Below are 19,805 nucleotides of genomic sequence, written 5' to 3'. Positions count from 1 at the left end.
GCTCATGCGACCTACAATTTAAATAGAGCTAATTTGGCTGCCAAGAGGCACCTGCCAAGAAGACTCAAGCTGTTGATTTCTGCTTTCATAGGGGTCTTTTGGGGGTTGTTTAAGCATAGGGATGGGCGAGTGTGGGCTACAATGCCACCGGACTTGCTGTGGGTAGCTCAAGAGGTCTGCCTATGGTTCAATTGACAGGTGGTTGTAGTTTATTTTGAAGTTTTTGATGTTTCATGTACATGATGATAGAGATCTGTCAATTTGGGATTTTTACACCCACTAGTTTTATAAAACTTAGATGCGAGGAGGTTTCTTTTAGAACACTCTTCAATGAGTCCTCTGCGAGCCTTATGAGTTCAGATCCTCTACTGTGCAGAAGCTCACTCTTAGCGATTCATCTTATCTCATGAACGAAAGGAGACTGCTCCGGTGTGCGGGTGAAGGGGACGAGACCTTGTGCCTTCCTAGTATCGAAGCAGGAGCTCCTTGTTAGAGTAGAGAAAAGTTGGTCGAATTGGAAATGAAATATTTAGAGCTTTTCATTATCTAAATTTACCAACTAGAAAATACTTGACTATTTTACTTAACTTATTCATAAGTTGGCGCTGTGTTTACTCAGGAAAATCCAACTAAAACACAACAACAAGAGAAAGATTCTACTATGATATGACCTTCTGTAATAATGAACTAGTTTTGCTGATGCAAGCCATCGATTCAGTCTATAACGATGATTGGAGGGTGAGAGGTGCTACGTCTTTCATCAAAGATCGTTTGAAAGAGATAATATACACTACTGGGGAGTACCATTTTTATCCGATTGATCTATATCATTTAGATAAATATTATTTAAAGAAAGAGAATTTCCTCTATCAGTTAGTTACTATGGAAATGGAAATGGAAGAAGATAGAGGGGTCTTAACCACAGAATGTGTGAACGGTGATGATTTACATGTCTATAAGTGTAGATTTGCATCTGATGCACTTCTACGCGTTAGCAAAAGTGTTATTAAACACCGTCTTAGTCTTAGTAGATGGATATGGATATTACACACCCCCGCAACTCACTAAGTTGAGGGATCTCAAGGAAGGCCACTATAAAGGCTTAGGTGAACAGAATAACGTTAAAGCACTTGTAAAGATACAATACAGTTGAGTGATAGTTTCTATCATACAAATCAAACTGATATATTAGCATATATTGATGGTATTATCCCCGATGGTCTTATAAAAGATCTAACCGGACAGGTTGTTAGTCTACCAATCTATTCTATTCAGAATCATAATATGATAAATTACCCATGGGTCTCTCCCGTAGGAGAACTAACTAAAGTTCTATTTCATCTTTACTATACTATACTATACTATACTATACTATACTATATTGAAAATTGAAATTGAATTGATACAGTGTTTGATAAATGGTATCCAGGAGTACAATATAGCCGTTGGTATAACGAAGTATTTATAGCCTTCAAGTACGATGATTTTGTATGTAACCTAGAAGGTCTTCAAAGTCTATTATCTACAAACCAACTAGAAGGATCTGTTGAATATATCGATTATATAAATAATTCGTATTTTATCACTCATAACGATGAAAAGTTTGTTTACCTGTATGATGGCCATGTTGAGGTAAGGACCCTCCATGGAGGCCGATCATTCTGGGAAAAAAAGGTAACACATAACAAAACATCTTGAAAGGGGTTAAGCAGGGAGATCTCGACTAAGATCGTAAAGGAGAGAGAGACTAGAGCCGCTTACTCACCCTAAGGCGGCAAGGGACAACAGAATCGAGGAGAGAGTCGAGTAATCGCAGAGTCGAACCACGATGAAGTTGTGCCCGCAGTGTTAGTTTGTAACGTATAACTTATCGAATGTTTCCGTGGAAGCGGAAACAAGTACTAGTTAGACGCAGGGAAACGAGCAGAGACCGTAAGTCGCCGTTAGACGAGTGAAGGCGACCCGAAGGGGCCGGCCCGCCAGAGTAAGCAAAAAAGGCTCTAGTAGATCTCGTAGTGGAGAGAGAAGTCGAGATATCCAGATAGGATGGTCTCTTTATGTCACTAATAATGCTATCTGTTAAAGACTAGCAAATATTATGACAAAGGTTGTCTGGCTCTAGACTATAACATGGATAGAGGTGGGAATACCACATGGGAGGAAGGGGAAGTTTGCCTGGTAGATCTATCTACTCCAGCTTTCATCGTAGTTTTCAGGGGAAGGGCGGACGAAGCCACTTTGACAAACAGGAACCAGCCACAAGTAAAAAAAAAAGGTGATGGGAAATTTCCAATTAGATCGAGATTCTTCTTTATTGTTATGGATAGAGGTTCGCTTTCCCAGCTGTAACCGATGCCACAAAGGCCTTAGGTTTGAATGTTTGATTCGACTTCTTTTCCAATTGTCTTTATCTAAAGGCAGAATTCGCTTGTTTATGAGTCGTTCCTGTCCTGTAGTTCAATACACTATTATAAGGCCAGTTGCCTATACAGGATCTCCAGTTTCTAGTACAGTCAGCTTTAGTTATCGCTACACCCTCTCTAGACAAACGATTTGATTCAACCCACTCTACTACTGGTACAGTAGCACCCTGCCTTAATAATCGCATAGGCACCCGGGAACCTTACTCAGTAAAGAAGGAGACTCCCTAAACAAGACTGCTAGCTGGTATGGAGGGACTCGCTTTGCTTGCTTCCTAGTCAAATATGCCCTATCCGTCTGACTTTAATATGGAATGGTATATATATAAATATCCTTCCTGCAGAACTTAAGGTCTACACGTGAGAAATACGTATAATACTACGATAGGAGAACTACTAACTTCCGCCATCTGCATTAGTTACGTTAGCGTAGGTAGGCGGTTCTCATGCCAAAGGGGAAGATCTCGCTCAGCCAAGTGCACAACCTGAGTAAGTACACTTATCGAGGAGTGATAGGGCAGCAGAGTTTGAGGCAAAAAAAAGATTTGGGTGGCTATGGGTGATATGGGGAATCTAACAATTAATTGACAATGATTTCACCGTGGTGTGCATTGGTAGCTTCAAGACGAAGGCATTTTCCATATGTAAGCCACAACACAATTTCAGTATCTTATTCTTCTGAACCAGGAAAAGCGTTCTGGTAAGGAGGATGAAAGAAGAGTACGAAAAAGGAAGTCAAAAGTGGTAGATCCAGGACATGCCAATTTCTTTCTCATCTTTCGCATCGCCAGACAGCGCATGGTTTTCTCAAGATCGTAGTTAATTAAAGAAGAACGGAGATTGAGAAGAAGATAAAATGAACTTAAGTCCTCGTCTCAAGAAAAGAGAGGGACGAGTCGAAATTCGTTCAGGACTTGTGCACGTAAAAAGGCTTCCACGTTTGACCATAGAAGCCCTGGGTAGAGCAAAAAAAGAACATAGAAAAAGAATAGGCCTGATTTGATTCGTCTGCTCGTGGGATTGCCGATACTGCTACCCGGCTACACTGAAAGAGGGAAGCGAATAGCCTGAAGATTCTTTCCTTTGTTGTCTCACTATCAGAGCTTGCGAGAGAGACCAAAAATACTCTCTTCGGCGACTTAGACTTACTCATTTTGGCGATGTCTGGCACCCGCGCAGGAAGGGTTGAATTGTCTGAATTGAACTCTGTGAGATAATGGATCTAACGTTAGGGCTTAGTTACTCCATCTCTCTAGCCGGAACTACTTGAACCCGAGTAATTAGCTTCCTTAAGCCATGTCCATATTTATGGAGCTAAATCGGATGGTAACTAGATTCATTCCGTAGCATGGGATGGGATTCTGTAAGAGCATCTCTAAATAATAGCTACGCATCAGTTTGAGTTCGAGATTGAAAAGTCCTCTCAAGTTGACTATTTTTGGATAAATGGGTCCTGTCAAACTGTTGTGACTGGCATCAAAATACGAAATGTTAGATTACCAATACTATGTTAGCATTATCAAGACTGCAATCTATCACAATTTTGAGATGCTCTATAATTATAGATACCAAGAAAACATGATTATCTGTAAATTGGTCCAGAAGTGAGAAAATAGGTGTGAAATTCCAGGCTAGGGTTAGCAAGGAATTGTTTGGGCTGATTGAGGATATAGAGCTGATGGAGCTACCTTTGCAAGGGCGCAAATTCACTTGGAACAATGCTGTGTCAGCTGCTAAGTTAGACAGATTCCTTTTTACAATAGACTGGGATTCAATGTTGTATACCCATGCTGTGGCGACAGCCCCTTCCTAGATATGGTATGGTTCAGACCATGTTCCTTTGTTGGTGGAGTGTGAGACTGAACTGTTCAAAGGGTTTTTCAAGTTTGAAAGATCATGGTTGAAACAAGAAGACTTTATTCAGAGGAGCATGCACTGTTGTTAAAAGGAGAATTGGGGAAGCCTTTTGAGTACATTTACAACAGATGAGAAAGTGTTTTAGGGGTGGAGTGCAAATGTGAATAGAGAGATTAGGAGAACAAAGGAAGAATTGTTGACCAGTCTGGATAAGTTGGAGCTTTAGCAGGAAGAGAGGGAATTGGAGCAAGAGGAGTGGGAGTGCGTTGATTACTGATTTCACAGGGGTTCCCCTACCGTCCAGAGAGAGTTGTCGCCAGGTCCTCGAAAAAGAATCTGCCATAAAAGAGATGGAGATTGACCATCTGCACCTGCTCATTCAATTATTCTATTCCGAGAAATCAGGACTACAATCTTCAGACAGAGCTTCGATAAACTACTTGTCTCATTGGGAATACCCTCTTATGGAGAGCTAGATTCCGTAGTGGAGTTTACTTAGCTAAATTAGCAACTTATCGATCTGCTGTAGCTTTTCAAATCCACTCTAACCGAACTATGTTAATTATGGAGCCTATCCTTAGAAAATAAGATTGTCCTTGTACTTGCTCTCTCATTCCTGGGAGTCCTTCAAGGGTATCAGATCTTGAAACAGGTTTTTCTTTCGCGCTTCCCCTAGCGCAGGCAGTAGTTTGATAGCGAGTTCACCTTCCTAGTAACGTTTGCTCATTTCTTTGTTTAGCATTTCTTTCCTGAATCAGAGTTTTGAGTAGCCGGGACGGACATGAAATTAAGAAAGAGCCCGCACGATCTAGATGCACTGAAAATGGCTATAAAATATCCAGTTTTAGAAAACAACACTCTCTCTCTCTTTACGAGAATTTCAAGTGGGTTGGTTCAATTCCTAGCTTTTTTGGATTTGTATTGCCTTACGAACTTGCTAACTAAAAGAAGGTAGGTCCACAAACAAGTCTATATTGGAATAGATAGAGAGCATTTTTCCCCCTTGTAATTTCACAAAAAGTGGAGAGCCCTAGCATTGAATGAACGTAGTTACTTATCGAATTACCTGAAGTGAAGGAATGCCCAGACTTATTTACTTGTCCGAATAGATTGACTCGGTAGGCCGTAGGAAAAGATAACTCATGCCTACTTTACTTACTTGCCCAAGCCCTACCTACATATTTTACTAGTAGTTCTTTCGGAGAATTACTCTCTACCTACCTATCCTATCCTATCCTATCCTATCCTATCCTATCCTATAGTAGATTGAGTCGAGTAGTGATGAGCACTTATATATACCAGTCCGAGTATGGAATCGAACTAACTCATACATAGGAATTCCTTTCAGGTTGTCTTGCATTTACTTTTTCTTTTATTTGTCCCGAAGAGACAGGGAAAGCTTTACCAGTTGAAAACTGCGGACGGATTAGCCCTCATTAACTTAAACTTATGAGTTAAGTTTAGTAAGGAAGATCTTGGCTTTGTATTGCCGCTTTTCCTAGATATAGCTATAGCATAGTAGTGCGTTTGCGATAAGATTGAATTGAAACTCGAAGTGAGAGCATGCATTTCCAGCCATACGGAGAGAATTACCCGCCTACCTGGATGGCCTGCCTAGTAGTTCTTTTGAGAAGAAGTGCGCGCACATCTTAATTCCAACCCATTTCATGGATTTTCTCTAGCTACCTCATTTCAGTAAAGTTAAGCGGGTCGCCCTTTAAAGCCCCAGATTACCTGGTGGGGCTAGAGTCTATTGTTCAAAGCTAGCTAGTCGAAGTCTTAACTCCGTCCGTTTGGCTCAGTAAAAAAGTATGGGAGAAAATCCCGTATTTATTTTAGTTAGGCCCCCTCTTTCCCTCGATAAAAAGCAACTCAAAAGACAGTATGTAGACTCGGGGAAAACCTCTACCTAGGACTTGATTTACTTGTTTGAAAAACTTTTTATTATCGTATGGGAAAGTCACCCAACACTTTCTCTATAAGGATAGAGAAAAGAACAACAGACAACAAGACCAAATCCAACCGTTCTCCCTCTTCTTCTTTTTTCCGTCTATGTATAAGTATAAGGCTCTTTCGAAGCGGAATGTATTCTGCTAATGTGCACCACGGCACGGAGTTTAGATGAAATCCCGGTGGACCTTTGGGCTGCTTTATCTCATTCCACTGCAGAATTGGGGGTTCACAAGAACTTTGACATCTTTCCGCGAGAGCTGGCAGATCATCCACTCTTCATTGAAAAGTGCGTAAATTGCCTACCTAGTTTTAAAATTAATTAGAAAATGAGTGTCACAGCAGTAGCTTTTAAGATAGATGGTAGCCATGAATAAGGATATAAATGAGAGGAGTGAGTGTGAGGAGAACTTCCCATTTGCTGTTCTTAGACCCTGTAATAAAAACTTTGGAAGCTTCCTAGGAGCGAGTCAGCAATTTCGCTCGTTTTCCTGGTATCCAGACTTTCATAGTAGGTCTCGTAGCCAATATCCCTACCAGACAATCCAAAATGGAACCTTAGAGTGCTTTACCCGTGACCTTTCTTGTTGCTCCCTGGGCAAATAGAAACTATATCTTTTTCTATAAATAGGTCTGCCGCCCTGTTAGTGCTCTATTAAACCGGCTTTGTTTAGTCTGATCACTGATCATTTCACATCAACTCAGCGATTAGAAACTCGATGTCTTTTCGGCTGTTTTATTAGCAGCGTTAATAACCCTCCCTTCTGCTCTACGTTCAAAGACTTACTTCGTTTTTATTTGAAATAAGAATAACAGAGATGAGGGTAGCGGCTCTTACTGTGGCTGTGGCTGAATCACCGGCAGCATTAAAAAGGAAAGCAAAGACGTACGTGTATACTAAAACCCTCCAAACAATAGGTCTCCAATCCAGCGAGTAGATGAACGAGCCGACCAATAGGTAGGAAGGAAGGAGCGAGCCCCCCTTTTGATTTGAGAGGAATGGCTCATCCCCTCACCTCAGCTTTAGGAAAGAGCGAGCCATTCCTTGCCGGGGCGGTATGAGTTAGCCATTCATCTGTTGGATGTATGGAGCCGACTCAGTTGGGGCCAACGCCAGCAACCTAAGAAGCAGAAATTAGAGACATAGGCATTTTGCAAATACATACAAATAGAATATACCTGGCTCACAAATCGAAAGCAGCAGAGTAAGCAATTGTTAGAAAACCAAGACAGGTCAATTGATCCATCTTAAGTAAGCACTGTCTGTGTGAACTAGACCGCCTAGTAAGGAGATGCTTATTGCTATGTGGTTTCCACTCTTTCTTACAAGAGCTAATGAACAAGAGCTATTCCCTTCCTCAGATTCCATTTAGAAGCTAAAAACATCAGTAATGATGGAGGAAAGAAAGCCAACCTTAGCGGCCTTCTTCATTGGAAAGAACATTTCTCCCTTTTTCCGCTGCGCATTTCCCCGCCAGAATCCTCGTAGTACTATACTATACTATACTATACTATACTAAACTAAACTAAACTAAGTCGTGGCTTACAAGCTAGCCCGAAAGCAGCTTACCCTTAGCTTAGCGATTTGACTAAAAAGCCGAGTTAGCTAAGAATGCAGGAAAGAGAGATGATCTTAAAGAAGATAACCAAGTGGTGTATCAGCCTGATAGCTTGCTTGGCTCCTTTACCCTTCATGGTTAGAATGGGTACCTCGCGGTTGGATCCATTCCATCATCCATCAATCTCAGGATCCAGGCTCGCCTTCACTCGGTCAAGGGGTAGCCCTTTACCTCGTTCCGGGGTGATGAACCCTTTCATTCCTAGAACAGGGTATCTCCAATTTGAGTAACCAGCTTGCCATCCTTCTCAACCCACAATTGGAATTAATCCCGATAATCCTTTCCTTAGTTAGCTGCCCAGAAGGCGATCCAAACAAGAGCTGTATCAGCTCATGGGGATGACCCAGAATCTCTTTTCTCTGGTCTGTCGATCCAACCAGCTACCATGTAAACAACTATACCATGACTAGTTGACCCAGTGAGTAACAACTATCGTAGCGAACCTAAAGCATTCAGGCTTACCTCTTGGTAAACTTTGACTTTAGTTTGATATTACGCATAACCTTCCATCCAGTGGCCTTCCACCAGATCTTTCTACATCCGTGGTTATTAGACAGGATTCTGTGCTTCTACTTTTAGGCTTGCGTTCATAGACTGAATTCCACTATCTTAGCTCGCTTATGGTGGGAGTGTTCACTCGCTATCCTTGGGTAGGATCTTCTTACCGAGGGTATGACTACAAGAGCACAGCCAGCTGTATTCATGCTCTTCGAAGTACCCCTTTCTTGTCCACAGCTAGACAGCTCGTACTCATTTGCCCAGCAGTGGTCGGGTTCACCCATTCTTTGAACCTACCTATCTGCTTAACCCTCACCTTCCTTCATATCAGAATGGAACAGTAAACTATATTGTTAGATGCTATGTTTCTAGGATGGAATTCCCTGTACTCAACAGTAAAAATACAAATAGTATCCATGGGATAACCCTGATCGATAGAAGTCACCGCTAAACAAGTTTTGACAAGAGGAATGCTTATTGAATAATAATAATTATTGGCTTTATTTATTGCTACTAGAAAGGTAGATACCGGTGGTAAGCGAAGAGGAAATAGACTCCTGTGAGTATCTATTTGAGTAGAGAGGTATGCCATTAAAAGCAATTAAATAATAGAAAATGAAGGAGATACTAGGTAATGTGTATGAAGGGGTAGCCTGTATAGCATGGTCTAGGGTTCTGAGAGAGATCGGTCATCAAGAAAAGAGATAAGAGTTCGCCCTCCCTGTTTTGAGTGGGTGCTCGCAAGGTCAAAGTAGAAAATTCGATTCTTTCATTAAGAGGATAAAGAGTGGAATTTATTTACACCTCGAAGTAGAGATGTATTGGTTGAGTCATTCGCTAAACAACTCGGATCGAGACCCGACCCCTAAAGTAGAGTCTGTTTAGTAAGTAGTATGTGGCGGTAAATCGAGCAAATCAACTCAAGGGCTTCTGTTGGCTCATGATCTATGTACCCACAATAGGGATTATATTCCTCAATACCGATAAAGTACCTCAAGTCACCAAGATCTTTCATTCTGAACTGTTTCTGAAGGAAAGAAAGAAAATTCCCATGTTAAATTTCACTTTCACTTTAACAATAACAATGCCTGCTTTTTTAATGTTATAAACTTAGACCAAAAAAATAACCATACCATAAGCCGTATAACAAACAAACAAAGAATGATCACACGAGCTCTGTCTGAATCCAGCTTCATTCACCAGCATGGCCATCTTGAATTTTGCAAACCGACGCTCTGGGTGCTTGTTTGAGACCATATAAGGCTTTCTTCAATCGGCAAACAAGGGATGGATCGGAAGTCTGATAGGGCTTTAAGAGATAGGGAAAACTGCGGTAAGAAAGACCCACTCAGTGAATCGGTGGATCACACACTTGGACCCGCCTGACTATTTCGAAAGTAGACAAGTGTTGAAAGAGTGAAGTCTGGGGACAACGGTAAACGTAAAAAATGGGATCTCCAAAGCTACCCGCCCTACTAAAGAAGTTCGCAAGCAAGGGACATGCCGAACACCTACCTTTCCAACTAAGTCCCACGCGAGGACCCTTTCATCCTTCCGTCGTTAGCAAGCGGTGGCCGACTAGGCCTTTTCCCTAAATATTTTAGGAAGCGAAGAGGACAGAAAAAAGTTCGGTAATCTTCTCCCTTTGGTAGGCATTTACCCAAGGCACTGATATTCTGAGTCTCTCGATTATACGTGAAATAGGGAGTTCAAGGTCTTATTTGTATTTCTTGGCCTGGCCAAAGTGAAAGTGAATATGAGCGAAAGTGAATAATTCACTATTGAAAGTGAAAGTGGAGTGAAATCTGGATATGAAGGTTCAAGTCCAGTTCCAATCTGGATATAAAAGTGCTGTTTAATCGTCGAAAGTGATCTCTCTTTTGTTGTTCTCTTTTAGTCCACTTTTTTTTTAGTCAGAAGTTCACTTTAGCTTAGCTAAGTAAGTAGTCCTTCATCAAACTTGCATATCTGGCACTTTAGGGGGTCAATCTTTCATGTTGGAAGCTAAAGAAAAGGTACTCCCCCTCATTTGAAAAGGATAGGCAATTGAGAGAGAATAGGGCGATAGCGATAGACACAGGAACTGAAATAGACTAAAAGAGGACTCCCGTAGAGGAGAGGGGAAACCCGCTTAGATAGGGCGATAGCCCGGTTTTTCTTGAATATCCTTTCCAGTGCTTGTCTTGTATTGAGGTATACCGAAGATATGAGTCAAAGTAGGTAAGAGAAGGAGGCTTTCACTATTATTATATTAAGAGTAGGGCTTTAATGAAAAGAGTAGGCCCTTCGTATCTTTCCTCCAAGACGGAGCGAGACGGATAGGCAGAGCAAGAGCTCTTAAAGTCTACCCTACCCGGGCTAGCTTCTTCATTCATCCATTTAGGTCAGGGGCGGGCTTCTTCCCTTATATACGATGACATAGATAGAGCCTCCTTCTTTGATCCATTCATTGATAAAATAAAGTAGTCTTCGGGGGCAGTTTACCTTTTGAATCGACAGTAGAGTAGGTTTGATCTTGCTTTCTCAATCTTTCTCTGATCCTAGCCGTGTAGTAGATCCGGCTTTATTCGGCTAAAAAGAAGTGTGTGGCCGTCGTATCTGCTCGCCCCCTTCTTCATTCATCCATTTAGGTCAGAATGGATCCAGGGAACCTGGCTCGGGAACAGCCCTGAAAAAACACAGTAAGAGAGTCCAATCTCTGAAATTTAGCATTTTATCTCCTAACCTAAGTAGTAGTAGTAGTAGTAGAAGGCTTAGTATCTGACTTGATCCAATAGAGTAAGAACACACAGTAGATCCAGATTCCACACCTTGCTGTGGACTGGGGAGAGAGCAGCTCTGCGAAGCTGGGCGTTCTGTGTGATTATGGAGGAACTGTAGTACTCGCCCCAAAATGCAAGCCGGGATAGATACTTAAAGAAAGGGGGAGCGGTGGGCCTTCAAAAAGGAGCGAGGGAGTGATGGGCAACCTTAGTCTATATGTTGCTCGTGAGCCGCCAAGTACCAGTCTCGCAACAGTACTGGCGTTAAAGGATCGGTCCTTCACTTGCGGATCGTTCGCGAGTCGAACTCGCTCTCTTGCCACGCCTTTGACTCACGAACTCGAGTCGGACTCATTCACTGCTTACTTTTTTTAGGATCGTTCGTTCTTCACTCTCTTGCTATTACCCGCAGGGAGCGCAGCAACCGACGGTGCATATTATCATATAGAAAGAAGCGAAGCGTAGCGATTCGTACTACCGGAAAAGTGTGCTAGGCAATAGAGTCAGCTTACGGGGTGGGGCGCAAGTAAGCGTAGCGAATCACATAGAGTTGCCCCTACCTGCCAGCGCGCAGATAGATAGGGCGGGCGAGCGCAGGGATGGATGTCTGAGCGGTTGAAAGAGTCGGTCTTGAAAACCGAAGTATTGATAGGAATACCGGGGGTTCGAATCCCTCTCCATCCGCGAGGGCATAAGTTCTCTCTTGCCTTATCTATAGATAAGAACGAATCTCCTCGACTCGACGGATATGATGGATGGAATGGGTAGAAGGTTTAGGTTATTGTGTGTTGATTTAGTTAGGACTTTGTCTCCCTTTCGTTATCTTCCGCCCCGGGGGGATGACCTGTGGGAGGGAGCTAAGTCGAAGATCTCGGTGTCGCCGTGAGTGGTTGATAAACAGCGATTGCTGTTTGATTTAGGGAGTCCTAACCCGCTTAACAGACAAAGAAAACGATAGAGACTTCCGGGTATAGGGTGACGACCTTAATGAATCAAGTATTCAGGTCCGGTAGAGCAATCTCGAATTATCATATAGAAAGAAACTCTCGACGGGTACGGGTATAAGTAAATCGTTTTTGCAATATTTTAGTCATCGCAAAATTAAGGTGAAGTATGATCTGTATCTGTAAAAGTAGATCTTTGAATAACAGATTGGTCTGAACTTAAAATCATTTTAACAAAGCATGACAGTTTTTCATGACTGCCTTGCTTTCTTTTATATGGGAGCTGAAATCAGCATCCGATCGACCCTTGCTGCGTACATGGGTCAGTAGATATCACAGTACTAACATCGCAAACAGGATTCAGGTTTAAGCCACAAAGATAGATGACGATGAAGAGGAATCGTAAATTTGTTCACAATCATTCCTTTCAGGGAACTCACAAGGCCCATCGTGCTATGTGTTCAACACAAAACCCAGTCTTTATCCGTCAGTTTTACCAACCTGACCAAGAAACCGTATCAACCCTGCCGCAAGGAACCATGCCGAGGATCTTTTGAGATATTTCCTAGTCTAGTGGAAGTCTAATAGGTCTCAGGATTCGAGGTGGCTATCTTCCCTTCCGTGGATTTCCTAGTTCGATTTCTCTCTTGCATCTGTTTATTGTGATACTTCCATGGATCTGTTTGGATCAACCTCATTGGCCAGTTCTAGGCAATAAAGAGACAGACAACTCAAAACTCTATTGGATGCCGGTTTGCGGAGATTACCTACGAGGATTTCTTAGGATGGCTCAAAGACGGATTCGGTCTTTTCCTCAAAGGCGGATACGATGGAATTCGCTTTGGACTAGGAGAGAGCTAGACAGCGGGGATGAAAGGTTTGCGAGGAAGAATCAATGGTTCTACAACTGCAACAGCACTTACTTCAAAGACTATTCTACGACCAGCCGCCTACTTAATTACACTTCCAGCATGGCAAGTTCCTTCTTCTGCGAATATGAGATAGACCGACAGCCGGTACGGGACTAAGGGACTGTGGGAACAGCGAAAGACCGGATTCTAAGATATAGGCCAATCAAAAGGAAGATGGTGAAAGACCACCACAAAGAGACCCTCGCTCACGCCTTAGTTGCGCAACCAGTGCCGTCTCAGATTTCATCAGTGCCTTCTCTACCTCAGTCGACTGAGTGGCTCTTAGACTCAGGAGCTTCTCATCATGTCACCGGTGACTTGCTTCGCACCTGTCCTCTTATTTTGCTTATGCTGGTTCAGATACTCTCACCATTGGAGTGGAGTGGAGATGGTACTGGTATGAAAATATCCCACATTGGCTCTTCTCCTGCGGCCTTGTCTCATGGTTCCATTCACGCTTCGCGCCCTCTCGCCTTTTCCCACAACTCATTCATAAAACCAGTTGTCCGTACACTCCTCAGCAAAACGGAGTGGCCAAGCGCAAACATAGACACATTACCTTAGCGGCCTTGCTGTTATGCAACACGCTTCTATCCCGGTTCCTTTTGGGATGAAATATTTGCAAGTGTGGTCTATCTCATCAATCGCTCCGCGCCTCTTCTTCTTCTCTCTCTCCCTTCACACAATTGTTTCATAAAGACCCGAATCTTCGTATTCTCAGACAGCCTCACCTCAGACCTTACATTGATCACAAGCTTCAGCCTCGTTCGATGCCGTGTATTTTTCTTGGTTATGCACCACAACAGAAAGGTTACCGCTGCCTTCATATACCAACTAACAGAATTTGGATTTCCAGACATGTTGTCTTTGATGAAAACAGGTTTCCTTTTAGGGAGCTCTCTACATCTGGATTGACCATTCCCGAGTCCACCATCGAGCCGGCACTGGCACCATTACGAGCGAGGTAGGGCAGCTAGCGAAACAAAGTGCGAGGGATGGATTCGTGCATGAATGTCAGATGGTTGTAGTGGTGAAGCTCGTGATGCTCTGGATGAGACTGACTCTATATGCCCGAAAGGACCAATCAGGTGGATCATTTGGACAGAGGAAGAGATGGGTGGGTGCACTGCCCTGCCGCAGAGAAAGAAGACAGCTCTATCTCAGAAGTGAGCTCCGTCTCACAAGTTAGCTCAGCTCCGTCGATCTTCTCGAGAGGAGCAGTTCAAATCACCCTGTACGGATCCATTGGGATCTGGTCGAAGTAACGGGTACCAGGTTTTTCCTGGAGTTGCCTTTATTCGTTCATTTCTGGTTGAAATATGGGCTGTTTTCTGTGTGGGTCTAGGAAATCAATCCGAATCTGCTTTCCATAGGATCGTTTGGATATTAATCGATTAAATAGGTGTCTTCTGCTGCATTTCGAGTTAATATGTGTACTCTACCGAACGAGGAGGGTCGAGTCGAGGGAACACTTCCTTGACGAGAATCGCTAACAACTCCTTTTCTTTTCTTTGACGAGCTTAAACCACTCCCGGATTCCTAATCATAGCTTTCTTTTGTGGGCCTCCCATCGGTAATGGTATGGGTTCCTCGGTCTCATTATGCATCTGTTTTGTTGCAGTTTTGAACTGTAGTGACACAGGTGCGTTTTAAGAATGGCAGCAGGTCTAATTATTCGTACTTTCGGTGCATACGCCTGGTGAAGGAACCTTCCTTGGGTAGAAAAGTTACTAATAGCTCTGCCTCGAACAAACCCAATTGTAGTGATCGCCCATATTGGATCTTTCGTATCGAAAAGTGATAGGAGGTGAGACTTGCCTATTTCCTTTGGATGCCTATTCATATGTTTTGTGAACAAGTGAGCAGCTGGTGCTCTAGTATACTGTAGTGAGCCTGAATGGTCTTTATGAATTGTGCACTTGCTATATTATTTGTTCTTGCACTTTGGCCTTGAATCCTTATTGTGCACCGTGGTCTCTTGGCTTTGATGACAGGGATATCCCTTTCCCTTCTACTGCTTGATCCATCCCTGCGGCTTGCTCTCTTGAGAAAAAGAACCTAAGCGAATTCCCTTATCTTATTTGGAGGATTAGCCATGGCCTTCCTCAGATTATGGGGCTCCTAGTTTGCTGATCTTGTAAATCTCTTCCCCGCTCAAGTTAAGGTTCCCACGGCAATGAGTGCTTTGCTTCTCTACATCTCGTCTGCTATCTTGATTGAGATGCTTGTTTTCCTAGTAAGAGTTGTACAGCCCATCTCTTCCCTTCTATTCACTACCATTCCGCGTCTTCGACTTCTATTAGTTTCTTTCTTTCTCACTTTCTTTGGCTACAATGGTTACTGCCAGCAATATCAGATCAGAAATGTTATAAGAAATAGCTATATCTATTTTATTTTTCTACTTCCGCTACAGGTGGGGATAGACTGATTCGGTCGGGTCGATAATCTGCCCCGACCTCTCAAGCCTCTAAAGATCGATAAATGGTATCTATCTGGATGGAATGCTAGCAAAGCAATAAAGTACCTTGCGTTGCGGGTGGAAAACAGAGAGGAATCTCCTGCTGCTTCGTTATCAAGAAAGAAAGCTTAGGTTTGGATTTCTTCTCCTTCACTTGTGACCTATGAAGCACCAATGCTTACGATCCGGTACTAGTCCTCCAATTATCTTCCTCCCAACGCGGCAGGTCGGATCTTCTAACCCGATCTCTTCTCAGGTTTCGAGGTTCCTAGCTGTACTGATTAAGGGAGGACAGGCAAGTCACTACACTACTCCAAATGCAAAAGAGATGCTCATCTACGTAAATTCAAGTCAAGCTCAAGTCAAGTAAATGGCCCAGGAATGGATAGCGTAATGTGTGAATCTCAATTGTTCATATAGAAATGGTGCTCTCTGGTTGACAGGTTCGACTTCTTCATTTTACTGGGATTTTGGGCATCAAGTCAATTTTGCCTAACTTTTATTCGTCACATTATACGTGACTCATTGGATTTCCAATGAGAAAAGTGCGGATCATATAGATGGCAAAGTCCATAATTGGTTTTTACCTAGGGAGAGTCGATTGCTTTTTGGAAAAGTTCATCTCACTATTTGGAACTACTGCAAAACTCTCATTTCCAGAAGCCCATTTTCTTTAGTGAAATTGGAGGATGGACGAAAACACCGGGAAAATGAAAGCAATCTTGATTCCGGTTTGCCGAGGAGGGTAGGCTTGTTTTCCCACTATATGCGACAGGCCTGGCTTTCCATACTCAGACACTATAGGAGTGCTGCTACACGAACATCCTTTTATTCGTCACATTATACGTGACTCATTGGAATGCTGTCTTTCTTTGGAAAGCAGAAGTGAGAATTGGATTGCTGTCTAGGCGAAAGCGGGAACTCAGATGACTTTGACTTGATACTTGATTGAGATGCTTGTTTTCCTAAGAGACCAATCCTATGAATCTTCCTTGGACGATTGCCGAGTTGCCACTTCTGATTACCAAGATTACCAAAGACTTATCACTTCTCGATACGAAAGACCTGTTTCCCAGAACCAGAACCAGAATACGAGGAATCGATTTTGACCACTGCTTTGTATGGAATGGCATACGGCGCTTCTGCTACGAATCAATGTGTCAGTTCCCACTATCCTAGCGAACTGAACAATACCAATACGCGAATCACGAGCCGGAACAAACGAAACGAGTGCTTTCTCCGGAACAGAGAACGAATACACGGCGCTTCGAATGGAGAATACGAGACTGAGGAAGAATACCTTGACTCGCTATCTCAAATTCGAATACAGAAATGCAACATATGGTGGAAATGCTATGAGGAACCACAAATCCTTCCTACTGAGGTGAGGAAAATACTAGATTATTTCCGGCACCTTTACTTTACTTTACTTTACTTTACTTTACAGTAGTAACCATACCATAACCATAGTTGGAGGTAGTTCACTAGCACAGCCAGCCAATGAGTAATCAACCTTCCCTTTAGCCAATGAGTAATCAACCTTTTCCCTTTCTGGACCAGCAAACAGAAGAACCAATACGAGTAACCCTTCAAGCCAGAAGAGTAACCCTGAAACCTACGAATAGGAAACTGTCTTTACTTGAAACCGTAAGCAGCAAACCTATGCCAAGGTCACTCATCTTTCCTAAAGACGTTGACTACGACTCTAGATTAGATCTGGTGAATCACCGGTACCTCTAGGTATGGAGATCCTTCGACAAGTTCTTCTTCCCCATTGGCCAGGTCCCTCTGCATACATAGAATGTCATAGATAGAAACGATATCTCGTAACGGAAGACGATAGATTCTAAAACTTGATCTCGCCGGGACCACAGAATTTCGTTTTTCCTCGATAGAGAGTCCTAAGATCTGATCAAGTGATGCTCACCATGGTCCAAAAGTTGACAAGCAGATTTTCTCTCGATGGAGAGCCAGCTGATAAGAATCAAGTCTGTTTCGTATAGCTGGAAAAGTTACCAAGTCCGTTTTCCCGCGATTTTCGCTTTATAGCAGATTTTTCCTCTAGAGATGGTCTTTTGGTCTGAGAAAAGTATGCTTCCCTTAGTGCCAAAACTACTTCATCTGATTTTGCCGAAGGAAACTCTAATCTGGATTTCGAATAGTTCACATTCCCCGGGTATTTGACATATAGAAATTCTGGGAGTCTTCCTGGCCACACGTGGAGCAAGCGGCACCTATCTTTCTCTATCTATCTTGGCAGGGCTTCAAAACTAGTTCGAGAAAAGAAATGCGTCTCTCCTATAACGGAGAAATCACTGAAGCCTATGGCAGCCTCTATCTAGTCGATTGCTTTTGGATCAAGCCCAGTGCAGTGTAAAAACGAAACCCTATTTGACCTCCGGAAAGCCTATTGACAATTCAAAACTTCTGGTCCCCTATACTATACTATAATAGGGAAAGTAGGCAAGTCCATGGCCACCTACTTGAAGTGAAGAGCAGAAAAGAGATTTGATTCACTACCGAGTTCTCTTCCAATGAGTAACTACTAATGTTACGAATCAAAAACGAGCCCTTCGTCCTCTGAAAGCCGGCGATCGAGTGAGTAAGTCCGCCAGGAAGCTAGTTCTTTAGGGCTTAAATGAAAGCTTGTCGGCTGTGAAAAGTATACCTTTCCTTTTCCTATCCTTTCTTCTCTACTGGCTATCCTATCCTTTCCTTGAGTTTGTTTCTTTCCGCTGCAAAAAAGAAGCTAGTCTACCAGCGCTTCGTTCTAGCTCGAAAGCAAGGTTCTATGAAGACTCACAAGCACAAGCAAAAGTAGCCCCTCCCTTAGAGCAGTCTCTTTTGAAACAAGTCAAGGAAACCAGTCAAGTCAACCTGACCCGAGATGCAATGCAATACGACTTCACAGTTGTGTTGATTGAAGGAAGTGAGCGTATGCCGGCTAGTCCGGTAAATCGTATCATGATCATAGCATCGGGTTGGTGGGACAACCCTAGTCAGAGTGAGGGTTAACAAGAGTAGCGAACGGATTCCAGTATTTCATTTTTCCTTTCACCCGGGTTTCCTCTTTTCTTATCCGACGACTGCCATGCTTCTACCTTTCTTATCTGCCTACTACTAGCCTTCCTTCTTACTTTCTGGTTGGAGTATTTCTATTGACGGATCGAGGTCCGGGTCCTTGGCCTACGCTTTGGAACCTGGAAGAAGGAGACTCATTAGCTGAAGAAGTAAGCAGACCTAGATATTCCCTTAACCTAACCAGCCGGAATCCTTATTCCAATAACCCTTAGCCCTAGCTTTCATTGAAGGAAGTGAGGGTCGACCTTATAACTCCGTATGTATCAACTAGCCATTATCAGATCCGAGGTCCAATTTACTAGATTGGCAAAAGGGGCGGGTGCAGGACAAGAAGCCAATCATTCATTTTCATGCATTGTTCGATTCACACTGCTCCTTGGTCCGTGGCTAGTGCTTTTCTTTTCGCTAATCACCCAACTCTCAGGCCAGTCAGAAGGGCATTGATGGAACACAGACCGGTAAGCTCTTCGATTAACGCCGTCCGAACTCTTGCTTGATAGGACTTCCTATTCTTCACCTGGGGCTGGTACCTTTCCCAGCTTTCTTTCTGGACAGCTATCTTTGATTGACGGAGGGCAGCCTGCCAAACGGCTCTGCCCTAGCTTCTACTTCCTAGTTTAGTTGATATCTAGGTTCCAGTGTAGTAAGTCTTCCAAATGTATAAACACTTTTCTGGTGTGGTTGAACCTATGATTATGATCGGTTGGGCAATCCGCCTATACTATAGCCTGCCTTGGTCCCGGGCGGGCGGCACCTAGCTATAAAAAAAGTGGGCGTATCAGAAGAAAAGAATGGTTTCCTGCAGTACTTTTTAGTAGGGGAAGTTCCAATATATATATATAGCCTTCTCGAAAGAAGAGCGCGCGCAGAGCTCTAAGAAAAAGCATCACTCACTTACAATAATAATGAGGACCAGGAACCAATCTCTTTGTTGCGAGGAATCCGGGAAATAACTAACTCCAAGTCACTTAACTCACTCTGTAAGGCCATGAAAATCCCAAAGGAAATATAGGAAATACAAGTCAGTCAAAGAAATGCAATTCGGAAATGCGCACGCACCAGTCAATCTAGTCAAGTGCTACTCAATCTCCTACTAGATATATAGAGGCCATATAGAGGCAGGCAAATCCAGGAATGAGATATAGCGGAGGGAATACGGGCCTCCTTACCTACCTGAAATAATCTATGAAAATTCAAAGTGGAGTAAAGAAACCTAGAGGTAGAACCCATTTGAGACTATGAATATTCAATCTCAGTTTGAACCCTCAAAAAGGCTAGTTTGAGAGGAGTCTAGAACTAGAAATA

At 43.0% G+C, this 19,805-nt stretch overlaps 1 protein-coding gene and 1 non-coding gene across 2 annotated transcripts in view; one reads left to right on the top strand and one right to left on the bottom strand.

Annotated features, from left to right (window-relative positions):
• Positions 1 to 931: 931 nt before the first annotated feature.
• Positions 932 to 19,805, bottom strand: part of LOC118475791 (cytochrome c oxidase subunit 1) — a 38,264-nt gene continuing 19,390 nt past the window's right edge. The window contains exon 1 of the mRNA XM_035963971.1: positions 932 to 19,805. This exon is cut by the window's right edge and continues 19,390 nt beyond it. The gene's annotated coding sequence lies outside the window, so the exon portion shown is untranslated.
• TRNAS-UGA (transfer RNA serine (anticodon UGA)) lies at positions 11,704 to 11,790 on the top strand. The gene has a single exon. It is a non-coding gene; the product is annotated as a tRNA-Ser (tRNA).

This window comes from Zea mays, unplaced genomic scaffold, assembly GCF_902167145.1.
Source record: "Zea mays cultivar B73 unplaced genomic scaffold, Zm-B73-REFERENCE-NAM-5.0 scaffold_66, whole genome shotgun sequence".
Lineage (NCBI taxonomy): Eukaryota > Viridiplantae > Streptophyta > Magnoliopsida > Poales > Poaceae > Zea > Zea mays.
This window is presented reverse-complemented; position numbering and strand designations above follow the sequence as displayed.